At 38.3% G+C, this 8681-nt stretch overlaps 1 long non-coding RNA gene across 3 annotated transcripts in view; it reads left to right on the forward strand.

The window, feature by feature from the left end:
• LOC109367287 overlaps positions 1–8681 on the forward strand; it is a 55593-nt gene that overhangs the window by 10363 nt on the left and 36549 nt on the right. For all 3 annotated transcript variants that reach the window (XR_004159582.1, XR_002114284.2, XR_002114286.2), the window contains exon 2: positions 6082–6339. This is a non-coding gene — a long non-coding RNA (uncharacterized LOC109367287). The remainder of the gene's footprint in view (positions 1–6081; positions 6340–8681) is intronic.

Raw genomic sequence — 8681 nt, forward strand, 5'->3', positions numbered from 1 at the left:
TCCATCTTAAATAGTGTAAAGCTGAAGGGAATTGTTCAGTCTGGAGAAGAGGATAAAAGGATGTTCAGGGAGATGTTATTGCTTTCTACAGGTGCCTGAAAGGAGGTTATGGTGAGGTGGGGATCTACCTCTTCTCCCTGGTAACAGTGATAGTATGTGAGATAATGGCCTCAAGTTGACCAAGGGAGGTTCAGGTTTTATGTTAGAAAACATTTCTTCTCAGAAAGAGTGGTGATACATTGGAACAAACTGGCCAGGGAGTTGCTGCAGTCACTCTCCCTGGAGGTGTTCAAGAGCCACAGAGGGGACATGGTTTAGTGGATAAGGGGAGGTTGGGTTTGGGGGTTGGACTAGCTTTCTTTAATCACATTTGTTTGCATTCACTACCTTGCTTTCTCAAGTTTTTCTCATTAGATATGACTATCCACTATCATTCACTATCATGTATCATTCTTCAGAGTGATTTTTTTTTTTTGTAAGCAGGAAATAGAATCAAGGTTTGCTTTTACCACACATAAAGGCAGAGGCTTATTAAATTTTCAAACTAGTATCGACACTAACAGAAATACTGGAAGGAGTTAGGGAGGGAACAGCTTGATGTTTTGGGAAAAGCCTCCCATATCTTCCATGTCAAAAGCAGTCATTATGTGGGGCTGATGCTGGGATTCCTGGAGGGGCTGAATCTGCATTGCTAAAAGTAGTTGCTAGTTAATTCCCCATCTGAACTATGATGTATGAACTATGCTTCTTCTAGACTTTTCCATCTAAAAAGACATTACTTCAAAAGCACTGTAACTTTTTTCCTCTTTTCATAGTAATTTAAGAATTAGACTGTGTTCTGCGAGCCCACTTACTTTTTGGGTCATGCTGACATTTTATTTGTTGTACTTCTGGTGAGGGAACAGGCACACAGACTTCTCAGGGATGCAGTCAACAGTATAACAGCATGTCACCGTATTTAAACAGTTAGTAGCATGCATCTCAGATGAGGAAGAGAAATACCTGAAAGTGGGAACTGACAAATAGTCTGGACTGATAAGATGTTTTTATTCTGTTCCACATTTTATAGGTAAGCCCTTAAACTATTGACCTCCAATTCTATTCGCGCGCTCTCTATATTTTTTTTTTTGTTAGATTCAGAATTGTTTATAATAAATAGTTTAAAATTCTGCCATGGACCCAGTATAGACCTCTTGTTTTAGGTGGAGAACATGTTAGAGGGTTCTTTGGCTGGAGTATTGGATAGTGGGATTTGTGCACCAACAACACATGATGGGATCAGGTTATGCAGGCACCTTCATTAAGTTGTAGCAATGGCAGTTAAAGGCCAGAACACTGACTCTTAGGCGGTGGTTCAGTGCCAGCTGTCTTGCAAGAAAGTGGAGCACGGTTATAGGAGAAATGGGCACTGCTTAGCAGGAAGCAGAACTCTCTAGGCTCATTCAGATAGACTTGGCTCCTCTGTTGTGCTTGCATTTGCAATTCTTGTGCTACTAGTGTTTATTCTGGACCTCTGGTGTTTCAGAGGACTGATCTATTTTAAATTAGTGCCAATTCTGATTGTAAAGACAGCTTCAGAAATCAGAAAATGCAACCTCACACTTGCACATTAAACAAAAATATTTAATTTAATTTATTGAGGCTACAAATATTTTAATTTCAGACTTATAACGTGTGGACGTTTTTATGCCTTCCTCATTCTTCCCTTTTTTCCTACCATAAACCTAACAAGGTCTCGTCCCATCGCTTTTTCTTCTTGCTGCTTTATAATTCCTCAAAATCCTACAATAAAACTCCCTGAATTTTAGAATGAAAAAAAAGAAATCCAAATGAAATTGGTGAATAGAGAAAGAGAAAAGTTTGAAAGAGTGTGAGCTGCTATTCTTCCTGTGCTTAGTAGCAGGACAGGGAGGACCAATATTTTGGAATTTTTTTTTCTCAGTGAGTAATGCAAAACTTTCATGAAAACTGACTTCAGATACACACCATTTTCAAATGAAATTTCCCTCAGCTGTAACTGTAAGAATTTTTGCCTTTACCTTTCAAATAACAGGAGGTTTTAGAGGCTGCCTATTTCCTTCAATCCAGTAGGAGTTACAAGCATGTGACTTCAAGCATTCTAAAGTAGTCTTCTTCAGGTCAGTCTAATTCACGTCCTACAGGACTGTGGATGCAGTTAAAGTTAAGTACGTGATTAAGTGGTTTGTTGGAACCAAGCCAGTACACTTAACACTTTGCAGAATCCGACTCCTAGGCTGAGTACGTGTAATATGCAGTCGTGGGTGTTTTCTTTCTCTTGAGAAAAGATAAATTTTCTTCCCAAAACCCACTGCTCTTCCTTGCTTTTGTTATTTAGATACACTCTTTGTAAGCCCACCTCTCCTTGAACTCTGTTGAACATAAAAATAACTGAAACACATATGCTCTTTATTTTTTCTTGACGACTCACAGGTGAATGTGTTTCTCTCCAGCTGTTTAGAAACCAAATGTCAACTCAGCAACTTTTTTTTTTTCCAATTGATATTTCAAAATATATTTTCCATAGAACCCTTTGTTAAATGTGAATAGCGGGGGGGGGGGGAAAGACTCATGCCCTTTTTATTTTCAACGTTTTTCCACACCAGACTAACATTTTTGTTTTCCAATGCTGATAGTTTGCTTAGGTGTTTAGAATGTGATAATGCTGGTTTGCATTTACAAGGACTAATAACACGGATCCAAGAACAGATAAACATGATGAGTATTTCCATCTCCATAGCCAGCTATTCAGAAAGTGGGAGAATTAAACAACGCTTACAGTATGTTTCAACAGTAAATAAATCTTGGACAACTAGACTTCAGTGCTGCTTGATCTGCAATTAATTTGGATAGGAAAAGTTCAAGCAATTTTGGCACTTCCATCAGGGGGAACCATGGGATTAATTATTATTGAGTAATGAAGTTTTTTTTTTATAGGAACACTGTGAGAGGAAAAGCTATTATACTGTCATATTGTTTTAAAGGCTGAGAGTTTTTGTCTGGATGACTCTATTTAAAAGGTTTTGTTTGTCCTTAGCCTATTAGGTAGAGTCTCTGTTCTCAGCAAAAGTTGCTTGTGCTCCTTGCCATAATCCTTTGCCTCATTGTTTGAGAAGGTGCAACTGCAAGTCATTATTTTATACTTACGTGACTGAATGATAAAGTTAGCTGGAACACACTATGGAGGCAATAAATCTAAAGCTTTTATATTTAAAACATTTTGCTTTTATTAACCTTTGTTGGTTAGAACAACTGCAAAGTTTCAGAGGTAGTAGAGAATTTCACCTCTTCCAACTCTGCTGTTGTAGCAGCTGATCTATATATTTTTTTCTTGTATAAGTGAAAACATACTCAGCTCTGGCTGCAAGAATTTAACAAAGAGCAGAATTTCAAGACAAACTATGATGCCTTTATTTGTGGTGTAGAAAATGTGACTGTTTAACTAGTGCTAGTACATCTACCAGCACCTGACCCTTTCTCCAAACTGTGGGAATGTGATACTTTTTCTAGATTGGGATCTGGATCAGCAAAAAGTGTCCCTGTGCAGTTTACTGCTTCAAAAAATCTTTGTACCTTTTACTTGGTCATCTGGAGCAGGTATACGAGCAATCCCTTTATGTTTGCTATTGGCAGCTCATATCCCTATGCTGCTTTTCCATTTGTTTCTCACTTTGGAATCATCGTGGTGATGGGGATATTTTTCTCTGTCATGCAAACGTGTTACTAACTGTAAGGGAGAAGTTCTGCAGTGGTAAGGAAGAAGAAGAGGAGAAACTCAAAGGATGGTGATGTTGGAAGAAATAGCAACTCCAAGTGTTGATATGGCCTTAAGTTATACCTTCTCATTATTTTCTCTCAGATCATAAATATGCTCTGTGTAGAAATCTGCAACTTTGCAACTGTTCTATTTCCCAGTGAAGCATTGTGGAAGTTGTATAGAATCCAAGTGGAGGTTCAGGCAAGAGGTTCTCCTAAGGACACAAGAGCAAGGCTTGATTTTTTTTTTCTCTCATAGGATCCTGCAGATTCACACATATTATAAAAATCATTCTGCATTAACCTTATCTTTAAAATCCTTCTATGTTACAAAATATAAATTCTTGTATATTTTCATTTAATTCTCTTCTGTCTTTTTAGAATCAGAGTACTTGCTCTTCTGTGACAGTTACCTGACAATATATCTGTTTTGCTAAGACCTCTACTCAGAATCAGAATAATGTGGCTAATCTTGTTTTCTTTTTTTTTATTAAACTTTTCCTTCATCAGAGTCATTCTGATACCAATAGGAACACAAAATAAGCTTCACAATGTCCTTCCAAGGATAACCCCAGTACTTGCAAAAACTTGTCCTGCTGATGAGAGCTATGTTGCATTTCAGAACAGCAGTTGCTACTTCTCTTTGAGATGGCTGTATTTTACATCTTTTCAATTTCTTGTGTTCTAATACACGTACAGTTTGTTAATGGACAGCTTGACTTTCCACCTATTCATTATTACTGTTTTTGATTTTTATTGGAGAGCATTTTTGATAGTGTCATGTTAGCTTCTACACTACTTTTCAGTACAAAAAGAACAAAAGGATTGTATTGTTTTCTGACTTGTACTTTAATTACACTTAATTAATTTCACTTCAGGATGTTCTGTTTCTCTAAACAATTGTTTTGAGATGAGGATGGGTATCTCCATGTTTGTGAACTCCCTTCATGTTTGCTGTCCCTTTACAACTTTATAGCAAAATAGTGAAACTTCTCTACAGATTTTTGCATCTTTTTTTCCATGTGCTGAGCATTTTCTCAGTTGTTCATAATGCATTTTTCTGTACTTCTGATTATGAAAAAGTGTTTTTTTTTACCTTATCTGGTCTTTTTTTCTGTCGGATTTTCTTATAATTATTTCAGATTTTTAATAGATATGTAAAGACAGACACCCATCGCTCTTCTGGAAACCAAATTACCAGTGCTTTGTCAAGAGTTATTTCTGGTGTCTCCTAGGATGTTTTGATCCCGGTCAACTGCTGAATGTTTGTGACTGCCTGTACTGGTACTGTGTACTGGTAGCCCACTGTTCTGCATTAATGCTTTCTTATTTTACTCTGCTAAAAAATGTACATTTTTTACTTCTTTTTTCTACCCATGGATCACATTTTTTCTCACATTCCTATTACTGTTCCATAGTTGACTGCCTTATAAATCTGCCATATCTCAAATGCTTCAGCATACATTTCCTGTCAGGCATCTTCTGACTGTCTCACGTGAGACTGTCATTATTCCCAGGTGACAATCAACCACTAAAGAGAAAAAGGAAAAGGTACATTATGTGAATAAACTACTCACAACTGGTAAGGACCTAAAGAATCAGTGTATCTCATCCACGCAGCCAACACAGAAAAGACTGTAAAAGTGTTTCTATCTTTTTAGTGTTCAACAGGATTGCATTCAGATGAAAACAAAAACCAGAAGTGTTTGTTCACTCATTTTAGTGGTGGCAGCCAGTAAAGATTTTAATGTGTTATCTTGCATCCCAATGGTACTTTTTAGATATTTTATAATACATATTAAGCTAAATTGAGCTAATTGAGCTAAAACATCTTAAAAAGAACTTTGTTTTGCCAGTCAAGTTAGGAATGTGAAAACATCTAATTCACCACATAGCTAGAAAAGAGCAGAATTTTAAGTGTTTCCTATGAATGTGCTGGGAGTTAGTGAGTGTTGCTTTTGTAGATATTCTTACAGACATGCTTAAACTACATGGGCAGATAGATATTTTGGGGAAATGAAACTGCCATCACCATTAGGTGATCGAGACAAGGTTGTCGTTATTTGTAGGTATTGAACTCCAATAGTTAAAGCTTGTCTCACCACTTTGGCACTCTCTGTTGCAGTGATTTATCTACAGCTGCTGTGCAGGAGAACTTGTTTTACTGTTTAAAAAAAATATATATATATCGTTTTTTTTTTCTGTACCAAAATTTAAAAATGTACATACTAAAATTAATTCACTTTAACCTGGGACTGAGACTGGACTGTACTGATTGTGCTTACCATCTTTTTTATGCTTTTTCAGATGTGTGCTGCTGATGATTGGGAATGTAGTGCCCCATGAGGAAGACTGAAGGCTGTGGAGTACAGAGTCTGGAACTGTTCTGACAGCCTTCTGGCCTTTCCTTGGCTTGGGTTATAATCCCCATGTGATAAAGTGTCCTGTTGGCTTTAGCTGGTGCCTCTTCAATAGCCAGACACATCTGAGGACTGTGGATCTTCCTGTTCTGCACCCAGACTAGCCCAGCGCTAGAGCTCCCTCCTTCATAGCTATCGTCCTCAGGTGATGCTGTGTATCTGTGTCTTTCGCACAATTAACTCCATGGTGCGTGCTGTGTGGCCTTGTGCTGCGTCTGCAGTTTGTGCTGAGAAGAGGCCACCAGAGAAGGAAGTGTGCTGTGTGAGTGGGTGACATGCTCAGCAGTGTCTGGGCTCGCATGGCTGCCTACTTCTTGTCCTTGTTATTAGAAGACATGTTCACAAACAATGAAGTAATTCACCCAAGTATGCTGCTGTATGGAATTTTAAAGGAAATAGGTTTGTCTCGTTACTCCAATCCATACTTAAGATGAATTGGACTTTTACATCAGATGTCTGATTATTCCTGTGAAGGCAGATTTCTCAGCCTCTTTTGCAAAAAATGTTTAGAAATGCCATCTCATGACCACAGAATCACAAATGGTTTAGATTGTAAGGAACCTTAAAGCTCAGCCAGTTCCAACTCTCTCTGGGCTGATTGCCCCCCCACCAGATCAGGCTGCCCCGGGCCCCTCCCAGGATTGGGGCAGCCTGTTACAACCTGTTCCATAATAGTAGTCCTTTTCTACTTCTTCTGGTACATTTCATTTAATTTTTCCTTACTGTGTGGGTGAAGAGAAGGCACTGAGAATTGTTTCCTAAAAAGCTAAAGGCACTCTGAAGAGAGGGAGGCAGAAAGCAGGAGCAGTTCCTGCCAGCTGGCTGGAACTCAGCTGAGGGAGACAGCTTGTGCTGTCATTTCTCAGGGCTGCACTGGCAGCCAGCGCGTTGCCCAGTGAAGGAGTCCTTTCACTGCTGGGACATTCCATGTGATATATTTGGCTATTTTAGATCTATTACATTAATGTTTCTGGCTTTAAATTGGGAACGGCTGTGGCTAAAGTAAACTGGATCCTGTGGTCAAACAGTTGGTGTTGGCAATTACTGTGGTCACATATTTGGTAGCTAATGCTTTTTATGAATTCCAGATTTTAGTCTGGAGTTATTATGCCTCCAGAGCTGATGTTGGAAGATAGTCTCTTGGTTGTGCTTGTTGCTTTCTCTCTGAAAATCACAGTTGCTTCTGTACTTGTACCGCAGTACTGTAGTAAAAGGACAACAGGACATTCTTGTAGCTACATCGAATGCATTCATCTGCAAATGAGAACACATTTTCTACCAATACTTTGTTTTATGCTATATTGTCAGACTATAGAGTCACAGAATCACTAAGGTTGGATAGATGGCCAAGATAATCTAGACTATGTCCCTCATTACCACATCTATCCTTTCCTTGAACACCTCCAGAGATGTGGTCACCACCACCTCCCTGGGCAGCCTGTTCCAATGCCTTGTCACTTTTTCTGAGAAGAAATTTTTTCTTATACCCAACCTGAACCACTCCTGGTACAGTTTAAGGTCAATACCCCTTGTTGTGTCATTAGTTTACTGGGAGTATTGGCCAACTCCCACCTTGCTACAACCTCCTTTTGGGCAGTTGTAGAAAGTGATGGGATTTCCTCTGAACCTCCTCTTCTTCAGACTGAATAATCCCAGTTCCCTCAGCTATTCCTCTTAAGACTTGTGCTTTGGACCCTAATTGCTAAAGATCTCATCCACTGAAGTCTTTTTCAAGGGAGAAATAACGGTAGCTGACTACTAAACAGGGTAAATTTGGCTGTTATAAAAGACTTTCAGGAAATTTCTGCTCTTCATTTGTGAGAGTCCTTCATAGGCCAGAACTATCAAGGGCAATTCACAGTCAGGTATCTTAGCAAGAATTTTTGAGTAATTTGAGACTTTGTTATGTGGATATAATGGGAAGTCTGCATAAATGATAAAAATTGTATTGATTGATATTTAAAGAAGGTAGATGTGGTGAATTGGTTGACCAGAATCTGGTCATCATGTCAAGGAAAGGTTAAAGAGAACTGCAGGATTTTCTTTAGAAAACAAACTGTGGTGGTGTGAAACTGTTGCCAAAGAGTTCAGGGAAACTAAGACTTCTCAAAAAAGTCTATTTTGTCAGATTTTTTGCTTGCAAAGGTTTTCTATTAGATAATAGTTTTAGATGGTTATGAAGTTCTGAACACACTAAACTTATTTTAATCAGTGATCAATATACATTGGTAATAAGATTAATACTGTGGATTTTATGTGAATTTATAACATGCTTGAATGTAATTCATGTACGTGTGCAGAGAGGAATACTCACTTTATTTTTCCTTGTACACTTGTACCAGTGGAAAAAAATCAAGGAATCCTCTTGAAAGTTTTTAGCAACCGTGTTGTGCAAAAAATGCTTTTCATTTGCCGGTGCCTATTTGCTGTTGGAAAGCTGAGCATATTTCCGTGAAGGCCAGCTGTTTTCTCCTTATGACATTAGTA

Source organism: Meleagris gallopavo, chromosome 4 (assembly GCF_000146605.3).
Source record: "Meleagris gallopavo isolate NT-WF06-2002-E0010 breed Aviagen turkey brand Nicholas breeding stock chromosome 4, Turkey_5.1, whole genome shotgun sequence".
In the NCBI taxonomy this organism is placed as follows: Eukaryota; Metazoa; Chordata; class Aves; order Galliformes; family Phasianidae; genus Meleagris; species Meleagris gallopavo.